This window comes from Urocitellus parryii, assembly GCF_045843805.1.
Source record: "Urocitellus parryii isolate mUroPar1 chromosome 13 unlocalized genomic scaffold, mUroPar1.hap1 SUPER_13_unloc_11, whole genome shotgun sequence".
Classification (NCBI taxonomy): Eukaryota; Metazoa; Chordata; class Mammalia; order Rodentia; family Sciuridae; genus Urocitellus; species Urocitellus parryii.
Window position 1 is genome coordinate 573,618 of NW_027551763.1, and position 14,116 is coordinate 587,733.

Genomic DNA, 14,116 nt, shown 5'->3' on the forward strand with positions numbered 1-14,116 from the left:
AGCACATAGAACTGTTTCTGTATTGGGAATTGATCCCTCCTGGAACTAGACTGGCCCATGTCTAAGCACTGTTGCCAATTCCTTCTATCAGATCCTCATTACTATGAAGCTATAGCTTGGATTTTTCAATGAGTATTCTTTTTTTTAATAATCCTATGCTTTGCTTACCTGCCAGGTTTGTGGAATTTGAGGCTGTAAAGATGGAAGGGCCAAAGCTTCAGTTGATGATGGATTCCAGTGTCAGACACTTCTAATTTCACAGAGGCTCTATCTTCCGCATTCTCCAGTCCTTGATATTGGGCAGCAGGACAGAGCTAAACACATTTCCAGAGGAGTTGTAATAAAGGAAAAAAAAATGTAACAATGAAGTCTGCTGTCGCACATGTGAACATTTTGTTCAGGGTAGGGTACTTGTTTTGCAAGAAGAACAGAATCTAGCATCTGGGATTCCAACTACCCTTGGATTTGAAGTGAATATGGCCTAGTCTAAGTTGATATCTTCTCTCCACTTGTCTATGCAAAGAGCCAACAAACCTTCTGCACAGGACATGATTCTGTGAGGCACAAGTATATCCAATATGGGTATCTCAAACTGTCCTCCCATGTGACATACATTGTCCAACTGGTACAGAGTCACCACTCATAGGTCCTGATGTCAGAATGTGCAGGGCCATCCTGGACCAGATTAGGACCCTTGAACACACTTCCTTCCACCAAATGGCTGGAGCAAACCTGGAACCACTATGTATGCATCATCCCTTTCCCTCTGTCCTAGTGTGCACCTCCAGAAAGGCTGGCCCTGAGGCTCACCCACCAGAAGTCTAATCCTAGTGGCACCAGAGATCAAGGTGCCTGACTAGATCATGCATGAAGCCATTATGATATATATGGACATTATGAACACCTGTGGGGTGTCCAACTTCATCATGTGAAAAGCCCCACATTTGGCCATGGAGGAGTCCAAGGGAAACTTGGAAGAGCATGGAATGTGGTGACATTTAAAAGGGGACAACTTGTACCAAGATCCAGACCTCTTACCCTACATTGATGAGCTGTGCACCAAGAGGATTTTGTCACCAAGGTGGGCTGGACTGGGAACCCAGGTGTCAACAAGACTTTGGGAAAGCCAGCCCAGGCTCATGGAATTATCCTTAGTTCTTTAGGTTCTCAGCACTGTGTGTCTGTTGGGTGGGTAGCTCATGGTCTTGATTTAAGAACCCCATGGTGTGAACCAGGAAGACATTATCAATGCTTCCTATGAATCCTAGAGGTTTCTTGACTTTGGGACACTTCTTACCAAGACCACACGCAATCTCTTCTTATCCTCCAGGTGCAGGCTATATTTACCACACCCCCATTTCTTGGAAGTAGCTTTCCTTAGGACTACACATAGATATCTTGACCCTAACCAAAGAGCTGAACCAGGAGGAAGGACTCACCCAGCAGAATGGCCATCAGAACCTCAGTCTGACAACAAGACAGGTGACACCTCCCATTCAAATTTACACATCCCCCCAGTCCCTCTGTCTCCCTTCATGCCAAATGAAGACTGAGCAAATGCCTATTTCCTTCTGCAGGTGGTGAAAAATCACCTACTGCCCTTGAAGTAGAAATGATCGGTGTAGGTGCCCCAAAGTTATGTTGTGCCCTGACTAAAGTGCTTCTAAATCATCTGCCAGCCAAGGTGTAGCGTAACAGAGTGATAGCACTGGACATGAGACCTAAATGGAGATCAGCCCTCCCCCATAGGTCACCTCATAAGAAATTAAGAGATCCAGGGTCACACAACCCTAGGTCCTATAACAGAAGAATATTGGTATCATCCTGAACTGTTTTGAGTCTTCCTCAATGGGTGTCATCCAGTCTTTAACCCCCCCCTGGACCACAGAATCCCTTTCCTAAGCCAGAGAAGAGCAGTGGGTCCTAGAAGAACTTCTCCTATTGGGAGCCAAATGGGAAAGCAGAGGTGTTTAGTGAGAACGACCATGACCCTTCACACCCGGGGCATCCTCCTGGCTTACCAGCACCTTCTGCTGTCCTGCAAACTGTCCCAGACCAGGGCCTTCACACAGACCTCTTCATCCTTGGAGGAGGAGCACTGCAGAAACCTCATTCTCAAAGAGGAGTCCTCATCCCCTTTCCCCTCCTACTGGCAGTCTAGGAAGTGAGTTCCATCTTGACCTCAACTTATGCAAGAAAGACACCCTACTCTGGGTCTCATCTCCAAGTCTCTAGAGAGCAACATGTGACTCTGGGGCTGATTTCTAATGCCCAGTATTTGAGAGAAAGTTTCAGTCATCAGACCCTAGAGAAAGAAGTAGAGGCACTGGGTAGGTGTGTGATATCTTTTGAGTCTACCTTTCAGGTGGGGTCTTGGTGAGATCTCACTCTCACTACATCCTGCAACACAAGGGGCAAAGGATCCTTGTCACCCAGGAATAATCCTGATAGTCCCCAGGAAAGGGAGGGCAAGGAGAGGGCACTGGGAATGTAGGAGGAAGGCAAAAGGTAGGTACTGGGAGAGGAGAGGGAGAGAGGTACATACCTGGGGTAAAGCTATATATCACGAGAGTTGACTGTCAAAAGTGAGGAAAAATAGTTTAGTGGGGAAATGTTCTAATGGCTGCTGCCTTCTCCTGTGGTGTCTGTGCTACTCTGTGGGGTGAGGACTGAAAGGAGGAGGTATCTGCAGATTTCATTCCTCAGGGTGCACAGGTGCAGGGCCAAGCCTTTGCCTCCATATTTAGCCTCCACCACTTCCACTGATCCTGGAAGAAAAACAGATCAAAATCTTAACAGAAACCCAATCATCACATTGTTCACATGGCCTCAGTTAATTTAAGGGGCCTTCTCTGTACATCCCTTCATGAACTGTGTCCCTTAACCCTTTCTGTTACCAAGTGGCTGAGGATTCAAACATCCATCTGGAGAGCAACCACAAACAGGTAAATTGCACCTCCCTTAATATTAGCTGCTCTGAGTTTCTGAGGCCAACATCTCTCAGATCTTAGCATTCACAGCCCCAAGAGTGAATGCCAGTGACCCTCAATGTCCAGTGGGAGCAACTCTGTCACTGTATTCCTGACAGGAGGAGCCAGAAGCTACTGACAGTTCCTTGGAACCCTTTAAACGGCCAGTCCTAGAAGCTCTTAGCAGCTCTCCACTGCTGTCATTCTCTTTGATAGCTGCCCTCAAAGTGACCTGCCCAGGCTGCTTTCAGTTCCAGCAGGCTTTACTGTTAGCAGTTGTTCGTGCAACCTGCTCCACCTGCTCTACTTGAGAAAAAAGTCATGAACATGTTAAATACAACCATCTACTTGAGGCCTCACTAGGAGTTATGCTACACCATAAGGGGAAGCAGTACGTGTACTTTTTGCATAGGGAGATGGGGACAGAAGCACATTTGCTTCAAAAAGGTGGGCACAAACACACACAGTGTTCTTCCAGATAATCATGGGACTTCTCTGAGGTATGGGTAGGGAAGACGCTCCTAACACAATAGACAAGGGACAGCTGAAAATATTCAAAATGGTGGTATTATCAAGAGACTGAAGGATGGAGTCATCTAGAATATACCTGTAACTAAATATAATTCTGTGTCACAGTGACATAATTGGGGCAGCCATGGATATCAAACACAAGGAAACAAATTTTTCTTTTCTTTCCTGTCCTGTCCTTTCCTTTTTTTTTTCTTTTTTGGCAGTGCAGAGAATTGAACTCAGGACCTCACACAGGCTAGGCAAGTAAGTTATCACTTAGCCACAACCCCAGCCCCCCCAATTTCACTTAAATGCTTCCTGGGAAGTGTTGCTCTTTTCTCTTCTGTCTCATTTAGAAGGAGAGTTGCTTTTGAGCCTTCAGTCTTCTGATCCATTAAAGCATTTTCTGGGATTTCCCATGGAGATGTCATTTTTCTTAGACAGCTGTTTTCTGATCCTGTGGGACAGGCTAGATAGCCAGGCTGAACAAATATTCAGCATGGCCAAGGGCTTCCTACATAGGTGAACAAGGCTTGGGTTCTAGGGAAAGAACTCATGGCACTCTTTGATACTTCAACTAAAAACACAATCAAGATACACTCCTCCTACTGTCATGACTCCTCAGATGTATACCCAGACATCCATCCTACTGATCACTGCCAACAAGTCCCAGTAAACAGGGGAGTGATGGACCACATAAGTTGGAGCATCAGTCAGCAATGAGATGAGTTGGGGAAAGCTGGTCCATCACCCTGCGAGAGCCCTGCCTGCACACATGGGTGATGCCCACTGCAGAAGTACACTCTGCACAGCCCTGCAGTTTCAGACACACCATGGAGCATGCACAATTCAATGACCTGAACGTCTGACTTCCCAAAGCATACAGAAAATGAAAGTGTGGAAAACCAGAGTGGGATTTGGGGCTATAATAGTGTTAATGTTTTCCAAACATTAATTAGCATAAATTGGTGCCAACAGCATTTGTATGTTTCCAGAGCCTAACTAGCATAAGCTTGGACACAACACAGTGACCCAAGAGCAATATAAACCCCTAGATTAGCACACTCTGGCAGAGAAAGCCTGCTATCATGTCCCCTCTTGCACTACAAGAGTTCTACATTTCTTCAATAAATCCTACCATTACATTCACTTTTCCTGGTCTGTGGAGTTCATTCTTTGAATTTGCAAGAAGATCCCAGAAAGAAGGAGTTGGTGGTGAGCCACTGGGGTCTGCATAAATATAGGAGGGTATAACCCACCTTTAGAGAGGTACCACTTCTTAGCTGCAGAAATATGCAACTTATACAGGCCTCACCTGCCAGAAGAAGCAGAAAACTCCAATTTCCCCTGCTAACAGAAGTAGAGAATCAAGTTTCTTCTTTTTGTGCCCAACCTAGGGCTTCTTTGGAGGGTGAGTGCAATGGGCCAACAAATGATCCCCTTATTTTCTGGAGTTCTACATTCCTTTTCTAAATCTATCTCTCTTTCAAAAATAATGGATGCCTGTTACCAAATTTGAAATTGTATAGTGCAGCTGCTGTTCTAAAGCCCCAAGTGAGAGACTTACTGGAGGCTTGTTCAATCCCTTTCATCACTAATGGAGGAATGTTGGTCAAGCTCAGCTTAGGTTTCTCTCTGCAGAATACAACAAGGTCAACAGATTAGTTAAGCTCAGCTTCTTTCTTCCTCTCCCAGACTGACTTGATCCAATGGTGGAGGGATCCCTCACCCAGTGTATCTTATATCCTAACACAAAATCTTAGTCTGATCCAAGGTCTTTGAAAAAGAAGCAACCCACTAATTCCCAGAGAGTGAGCCACATGGTCTATTTCTCCTGCTCTCTTCCCTTCTCTTCATATTTTTTTTCTGTCTCTCTCACATGCACTGCAAACATCATGTAGATTTAGGATTCTTATACTCCTTGGAACCCAAATTGTTTCAAAAGAAACTATGGATAAAGTTTTTGGAAATTTTCAAAGCTTAATGCACATGTTAGGCCCCGAACCCCATGGTGTCTCTGGTGAGCTCCACCCAGAAAGAAGGTCCCTTTCTCTAGGTTTCTAACCCTGCCAGTTCAAAGAAGAAAAAATACAATCCAAACAAAGACTCTTAAGCCATATTAGATCTAATATTTGTAGCAAATAGAATAGGACTTTAGTGGCCCATAGTATGAGTTTGGTGGCAGAAAAGGCTAAAAAATTTCTTCAGGGTACATGACCCTGAGGGACATGGCTCTTTCATAGCATAACTGAGTTCCTCCAAGAAATGCAACCCCATTTCTAATGTCTTCACAACTGATGGCAAAACAGTACAGAAAAACCATGGACACTCATTTTATAGAGGGATATGACACAGGAAAGGAATTTTGAATAATGCACTGGTAAGGGCAAATAATATAAGCAGCCTAAATCCTATGAAGCCCTCAAAATGTGGTCGCTCATGTGTTGAGGATCATAAGTAGCTCTGAGTATTTTGTGGTGCTAAGAGCAACTACTCCAAACTGGCAGAATTCAAAGGTGTGTCAGGTTGGTGGTGGTGATTTAGAACAAAGCAGCCTGCATGGGAAAGAGAAACATCAATCAGGCACCAACAAAAAAGATTATCAATCAGTGGGATCTCCTGACTAACACATGTCAATCATCAGGACCCCCTGGCCAATTCTGGAGTTCAGGCAGCACCCCTGACCAACTCCAGTAGGACAAGGGGCTCTCAAAACACCCTTTCCTGTCCCAAGCCCTTCCCTTCCTGCCTAAGCCTCATAAAACCCCAGTCCATTCCACCTCCCACACGGTTTCTCCTCAGACCCTTCTCCTGTCCACTGTATGGGTCTGACGGAGTTCTGCCCAGGAGTGATATCTCAAATAATGCCTCTTTCAGTGGACTTTTAAAATCTGCATCCTTTGGTTGCTGCCCAACTTGCCTGATCTTACAGGGTGGTAGCCCATGGCTTTCAGGTCCACATGGCACTGAGGGATACCTCAATCTGACAATGGAGGGATGCTAAGGGATGCTTTCTTCCCCTTTGTCTTTCAGATGGGTAATACTCCATTTGGTATACATATTCCTTTAAAAAGCATTTTGAAACATTGGGATTCCTTTGACACTCAGACCCTAAAGAAGAAGTGTCTGGAATTTTTCTGAGCCCAAGCTTGGCCTGAATACCAGCTGGAGGATGTGGTATTACAGTTTATACAGTTACTGGTATTACAGATTATACTTCCCCTGAGGGAATACCAGTTTACACTAAACTTAGATTTAAAGGGGATAAATAGTGGTCACAGGTACCCTACAAAAAAAGCTTTTTATTTGCTTGGAGACACAACCCAGAATTATGCAACCAATGTAAATTAGATTCTTCACTCTTGGCTAAACTAAAAAAGTGCAATCCAAACAAAGACTCTCAAGGTATATTAGATTCAATATTTTCAGCAAATAGAACAGGACTTTAGTGGACCTAGGTATGAGTACGATGGCAAATATATCAGGAAAGGCTAAAAAGGAAACCAGTTTCCCTTAGAGAAGGATCAAATAGAGAAAAGACTTTTTATAAATCCGTATGCCCTCCTTACTGAGGGAAACACAAACTCCACTGATACTTAATATTGGAAAGAATGTCTTGAACACTGGAAAAGTTTGGGGTACATCAGACAAGGGTAAGGAACTAAATTGGAGGTAAGTTCCAGGTGGGAGTGACATGAAAAAAAAGCAAGAAAGCAGGAAACAGGCAAGCCAGAAATGAAAGACAGAGACCAGGCAGAGATACACAGGAGAGAGGTAAAAGAGGCTTGAGGTTCAAGCCTTTTATGGGTGAGGCTCAGGGATTAGAGCCCAATGGATCCAAAAGTGGGCAATTAATTTGGGGTTGGTAAGCCCTTGGGCAGGAAAGAATGTGAGAGGTTAATAGTGGAGATGGAATGAAGAAGTGTGGAGCCTTTCTCAGAAAGGCCCTTGGGCAGGAAAACCTTAAAATGGCAGCTGTTTGGGGCTGAGATTGTGGCTCAGCAGTAGAATGCTCACCTAGCAGGGGCAGGCAACCCAGATTTGATCAACACCACATAAAAAAATAAAGGCATTTTGTCTTAAAAAAAGTAGTCTAAAAAATGGCAACTGTCACTTAAGATGGCCTTCCAGATGCTAAGCAAGGACTTTACACTGAAAGGCAGTGGGGAAATACAAGGTTTGAAAAGATCTATAAGTGCTGGAATACCTCGGCATGGAAAAACCCAGAATTGGAGGGGCAGCTTGCCCTGGGTAGATTGGAGGTTATTTGGCCCACTAAACCGATATGCAGAAGCCACAGCCTTCCAGGTGGTCATAGGAGAAACCAAAAGGAGTATGATGTATTAATTCAAAAATGGCAAGTATAAATGAAAGTGAGAAGCAAATGTTATGAAAATAAAGGAGGTTAAGATCTGAGAGGTGATGACAGAGTTGGTTCATTATCATTACAGAAACATCAACATAGATGACTACAATCTGCAGACTAGCTCACTCTAAAATGCACAACTGCACCCAAGGGAACAGAAATGATTCCAATAATTACCTTAAACAGAATTAAATAATTTGAGTTTGAAAGAGCTGATATTTTATTTAGAACTATTTTAAATTTCACCAGTAAAATATTAAACCAAAGAGATTTTTTATCTATTACTTATTTTAATCTTATTTAATATTTATTAATTGTTTGATCTATTACTTATTTCTAGAGAGTAATACATTTATTACTCACATATTCTGAATGAACTTGCATCAATAACTAGGAGTAATTCAATAAAATTCATAATTGAAAAATGAAATGGCAAATGTGTTTAAATTTGAGAAAGCCAATTTGGGGCAACTGATGATAATTAAGAGTGTTTACTGGGATGGGGTCTACTAGATTCATAAATATATAAAATGGAGCCTTGAAAACACAAAAAGTTAAAGATCAGATATAGGATGTGAACAGCCAACTACAAAAAAATAAGATTAGGTGAGCAATGCACAAGTAAGTGACTGACACTGTGGGAGTGTGTATATTCACATGTGTGCAAATGTAAAACCACAATTAAGGTTACCAAAACATTGTAATTTTTCTTTCCTCTTTTCCTCTACTCCTTACAATCATCAGTATATATTCTCCATCTTTATTCCCCCCATAAAATAAAAATTTAGAATCTTATGAGTTGATATTTAAGTTATAGAAAATTTCGAAAAAGGCCTTGAATTACAAATAGTAAATACTGGAAATAGAGTACCAAGCAAATTTCACTCTCTGACAAGTTTTAGGGAGGAGCAGAAACTTCTCTGCCACCATCTTGAGCAGATTCTGCCTGAGCAAAGAGTTCCCATGGTTAACCATTTCTGAAAGCATCAATCTAAAGCAAACTGTGCCTACTTATGAAGCAGGACTTTTTCACCATTCATATGTAGCTCACAAAAATGGGGTTTCTTTAAGCACAATTAGATTTGATGTCCTGAACTTGATATAGTTCCAGTAACACCTCCAACTGTCTTCTCCCCAAGGAGCACCAAAAATGTTGTTGGCAGGCACTTTTTCCAACTTAATTAATACTTTTGACTGCATAATCTTCAAAATATTTAGTTCTAAATTTAATAAAAGCACTTGCCTTGTTTCCAAAAATTAACACATTTGGTTGACTTCACTCTTCCTGTTGTTGAAACAACAGTAATTAAATCACTGCCAAGTATAAAGTGCTCTGTAGGAGCCTCAGTGATGGACAGCCACTACAGGAGTTGAGCATGGTAAAACACATGTCCACGCTCACACACAAACTCACTGAAATGCAAGGCGGCCCATTATTCCTGGAGTGCATGGAGCAGGCTGCTCTCCAGGTAGTGGGGCAGGCTCTGGGTACCCCAGTTGACCGACTTTTCCAAGAGCCATCAACAGCAGGTCCTTTCCGCTTCCTTGGACCAGCCTCAGGGTACTCACAGGTGAGGACGTTAAGTCGGCTGGGCTCAGGGCTGGGTGGTACCCAGGTGCGGTGCAGCGACCCTAGCCAGCTGTGTCCGCTTCCCACCCCTCTTCTAGCAGCCCTCGCCATTGGGCGATAGCTCTGCCGCCGCCATGTGTCACACCCCGCACTACCCACCTCATGCTGGTGCACACTTACTCCGCCATGGAGCGCCCCGTCGCGCAGAGGTTGGCGGGGCCCATCTGTCCTCTCGGCCCCAGGCAGTCTACAGACCAGCACCACCAGGCCGGGGACCCATACCGAGAGGCCTGACGTTCCTGGCGCAGCCACAACCTCCGCAGGCTTACTGGCGCCGCCCGTCCCCCTCTGAGTTCCGGCCAGCTCCGTGACTACACCTCTGCAGTGCTTCGGCTACTGCACAGCCTGGCCAATGGTACACACTGTCTAGCTGAGGCGCCCCTTGGTCCTCCCGGGCTGGCGGCACCATTTGACCTGGAAGATCTGCAGGCCATGGAGGAGCCTGGAATGACTCCTGGACCAGTCTGTGATAAAGAAAGGCCCCATCCCCTCCAAAGCCAGCAGCCTTAAGGTCCTCTCATTGGCCAAAGGCAGCCAGGTTGGCGGCATCACCAACCCCAGTGAGGTCTTCTGCTCCCTGCCTGGACGGCTTTCATTGCTCAGCTCAACATCCAAGTATAAGGTGACTATGAGGGTAGTACAGCGGGGACTCTAACTCCTGAGTGCCTCAACACCTCCCTCCTGGGGGGCGGCCTCCACAGAGCCAAGTCCAAGAATGGGGGTCGGTGTCTATGGGAAAAGCTAGAGAAGATTGGGCTCAACCTGCCAGCTGGCCGCCCGGAAGGCTGCAAATGTGACACTGCTGACCTCACTGGTGGAGGGAGAGGCTGTGCACCTGACTGGAGACTTTGGCTACATCTGTGAGACTGAGTTCCCAGCCAAAGCAGCTGCTGAGTACCTGTGCCTACAGCACACTGACCCTGGGGAACTACATAGCCACAGAGTATGTTGCTGGCTGCCAAGCAGATGTGCAAGGAGTTTGCCAACTTGATGGCTCAGGATCACTCCCCATTGGGCAACAGCCACCCAGCACTTATCCAGGAGCCTGGAGTGCAGAGTTGCCTGACACACTTTAGCCTCATCACCCATGGCTTTGGAGGGCCTTCCATCTGTGCTGCCATCACCACCTTCCAGAACTACCTGTTAGAGTCACTCAAGCGACTGGACAAGATGTTTCTAACCAGTGCAGGCAGTGGTTAGTGAAACCAAGATTTCAGAGAAGGATGCCAAACATCAGAAATAGCCGAATCTCTCATTCATCCTAAGGGGCTCCCAAGCCTTGAGCTGAGACTTAGCTCCTAATGTGACCCTGAAAGGACTAAAAGGTGGGATTACAGTCAGGTCAGATAAAGAACATTCATCCATAAATCCTAGTTAGGGCTGTGAATAGGAACAAGGGAGGTGATCTGTTGGTAAGAGCCCAGGTATCTGTCTCACATGTGCAATTGTCTGACCTTTGCTAAAAAGGGCTTGGACAGGAAATTGGTATGAAAAAGTCTGACTTGAGGAGCAGAGCCTTACCCGTTAAGGAGTCTGGGCAGTGGGCTCCTAGGGGCAAAGGTTTTCTGCTTTTTACTAATGGCTGGAGGACATTGTTAACAAATCAGAGGTGCCACTGAAGAGATGGTGAGCCTCATCCCAGAATCTCCTATCCCAGAAAAGAGGTGCTGGAAGAAGGTCCCAGTGGGCTTTTTGAGCCCTTTCCATTCTTGGAGCAAAGGGCAGGAGAGGCCCTTGTGGAACACAGCACAACTTGCAGAACTTTTATCCAGGCTGTGCATCACAGCCCTATTGCTATTTGTCCTATTTATTTATGTTTGATGTAATTAAATTTGAAAGTTAAAAAAATGCAAGGCAGACCAAGGTGAATGCCCAGAGCTAGTTTCAGAGGCTGTGGATGGTCAGTGAAGTCAGAGAAAATATTCCCACTTCTGTTTAACTCCACTACCACAATCTGCTTCAGTTGATCTGATTCCCTTGTTTCCAAGCATCTCAAGACTCACCACTTTTATGCCCAGCCTAGATTCCTGCAGTCTTCAGTTTCTCTAAATCTGCAACTTCATAATTTTTTATCTATTAAATTGTGTCCTTTTTGTTAGATTTTAAGGAAAGACTATTCCAAACTTTCAGTGCCTCAATTCCTAAAATTGAGTATTCTTTATGGAAAATCCCACATAAGTGTGGGAAACAAATCTAAGATCTGTGATCTAAGATCTTAGGAAAACCTATCAACCCTTCCTGTCCTCAGCAAGTCACTACCTCTCATTCTCTTCAGCAACTGTCCAGAACTTTTAAGATTCTCTGTCAACCCACCATTCATTGATCACTATCATCAGATGCTGCTGAAAAACAGTAAAAATAAAGGTCAGAGTCTGAACTGCTTCAAGGTTTGGTTCTCCTACTGATACAAGGATTTTTCTTATACCATCCTATCTAAGTCTTCAGTGCTCAAAAGCACAACTTGTCTCCTCAAAGACTGTCCCCTTCAGCAATTTTTAATCCCTTTAATCTTAAATTTGTTATTCTCCACTGGCTCTTTTCCATTCAGCCTATGTGTTTAAATCTCTCCTTCTTTGCAAGTAACCCTTCTGGAATTATTTTTGCCCCTCCATCTCATGATATCACTTAAATGGTGTGTGTCACTATTTTTTATTATAACGGTTCATTATAGATTATTGGAAAAATGAAGAAATGTACAATTAAATAAAGTTGTTCTAATTCCATGATATACAAGGGATCTTTTTGTTTAACTTTTTAACATATCACTATATTCTTTATAGTATTCTATTTTAATCAATTCTACTGTGTTCTATTCAGTTATATCTATAAGCTGCTTTATTTCGTAACAAAATCTGAACTCAAAATAATTTGAATTCTAAAGTTTGCATTTTACAATATCAAGAACATTACCGCTGTCATCAAGTATTTCACAAAAAATATAGTCAATGACTCCACATTAGTCCTTTGATCTCTGTAGCTTACATTATTTTTCATAAACTGTAGTAATAGAATATTTTATAATTTAAAAAGAAATATATACACACACACACACACACACACACACACATATATATATACACACACACACACATTTGAATTAGTTTGATCATTGGAAATTTGGACATCATATTATCTATGTCTCTATCTGTTTTGTTATCTTTTTATGAAGTATATGTTGACATTCTTGCCCATTTTTCATTTATTTATAAGTCTACCTGTATATACTAAGAGTATTCACACTTTTTCATATGTGTACCAGTAACTTTGTCTTTGCTATGTGTCCCTTAATTTGGTTATAATATTTTATACAATGTTTTTTTTCAATTTAGACTGGCAATTATTTAGACTTTTTCTGTTGCTTTATGCACTGTGAATCATCCTTCAGAAAATTTACATGGTTTCCTTTATTCATATGGGCTTCAATTTTTTACATGTAACTATTTCATACCCATGTAATTTATTCTGTCCTGTAAAATAACATGAAAACCAGTTGAACCTTACATGCATTATAGTTAACGACAGTTCCAGCCACTTTTACTGTTTCTATCATCTCCCCTGATTTTCTGTTATCACATATTCTGTAGTCCATCCATTGACCCATTCTTGACCTTCTGCTGCTTTGCTGCTTTCTTAAGGAGGTTGACCTATAAAGACTGTTTTCCATGCTGCCTTATTAAACTGTTCCCAGCACTTCCAGGAGGAGGAACTGGTATGAGGGCGAAAAACAGCCACCCTCTTGCTGCCTCAGGTGATGTCTTAGGCAGAGGTTACATTTTTCTCTAGCTCTTGTACCTGCTTAGACATTCTACCTTCCACCTGATTCCTCTACCCTTGGACTCTGGCATTCCCATCCCAGCTTAGGGGCATAGTAGCTGCCTTCTGTTCAACATCAGGAACTTCTCAGGCTCTTCTAACCAGAGTCATCTTCCCTGTGCTTTAAATACTTAACTTAATTTCAATTTTTCTGTTTGAAACATTATCTTTCCTATTCAGTGACATATGTTCTTTTCTATATCAGGCTATAATTTTAAATGATTGTAGTTTTTATAAAGTAATTTTATAAAATGTTATTATCTAATTTTGTTTTGGAAAAAAAACCCTTCTCTAAGTGAACTTAAATGTATTTTTCAATCTTTACACATTTTATCTCATTTTTACACATTTTTTATTATAAATGTTCACTATAGATTAATATACTTATTAATATACTTATGGATACACTTACATGAATAACAAAAATCTATATACATCTAAAATATTTTTACTGGAACATTATTTATACTAATAAAAAGTGGACAAAAGTCAGCATGAAATAAATTATAATATCTCTATATAAAGGAAATCTCTAGGCCATTAAAACTATGTAGTAATTCACTACTATGAAAGCATAAATTGCTATGATTATTCCAAAAACCTTTCTGGAAATCTATACTAAAATTTAAAATATGGATACTCCACTACCCATGAATTCCATATCTAGGTGTAGACCCAACAGAAATATGTAAGTATGTTCTCAAAAAGACAAGTCCAAGAATGTTCCCAGAAACCATTTCATAATATTTTCAGTCTGAATATAACTCTAATATCTACTAAAAGAGACATGTACATTCTGTATATATTCACAAAATAATGTGATATCAA

General features: G+C 42.4%; 1 pseudogene; it reads left to right on the top strand.

Moving 5' to 3' along the window:
- Positions 1-1,985: 1,985 nt before the first annotated feature.
- LOC144251331 (transcription factor AP-2-epsilon pseudogene) lies at positions 1,986-10,718 on the top strand (annotated as a pseudogene).
- The last annotated feature ends 3,398 nt before the right edge of the window (positions 10,719-14,116 follow it).